Source organism: Nanorana parkeri, unplaced genomic scaffold (genome assembly GCF_000935625.1).
Source record: "Nanorana parkeri isolate BGI_ZX_2015 unplaced genomic scaffold, ASM93562v1 scaffold1822, whole genome shotgun sequence".
NCBI lineage: Eukaryota > Metazoa > Chordata > Amphibia > Anura > Dicroglossidae > Nanorana > Nanorana parkeri.
In genome coordinates, this window is record NW_017308090.1 from 189,433 (window position 1) to 189,820 (window position 388).

General features: G+C 48.7%; 1 protein-coding gene across 2 annotated transcripts in view; it reads right to left on the reverse strand.

The window, feature by feature from the left end:
* The window catches only part of IGFBPL1 (insulin like growth factor binding protein like 1), a 56,588-nt gene that overhangs the window by 13,798 nt on the left and 42,402 nt on the right, over positions 1–388 (reverse strand). The gene's annotated exons all lie outside the window — the stretch shown is intronic.

Here is a 388-nt window from a genome sequence, read left to right on the forward strand (position 1 = left end):
CCCCCCCTTCACATCATGAGCCCCCCCATCAGACTCCCCCTCACATCAGGAGCATCCCTTCACATCAGAGTTCCCCTCACAACATCATCATCATGACCCCCACCCCCTCTCTCATATCAGGAGCAACACCGCCGTAGTGGTGGAAGGGAACATATGGTGCATTGTACACCATCAGACATGTGGAACAGAGAGCATACAATGCAATGTGCAGAATGAGGTGGTGTGTGAATTGGAACAACTTACTCTCTGGGATGGGCGGAGGTGGTGGCTGGGGTTCAGATATTAAAATGACTTCACCTACTTTTGGCCAAGATGGCGGCAATAATGAGAGGAGACATACATTTCTTCATTACTGTTCTCTCCATTGTTTGATTCAGGCAAATCAAAT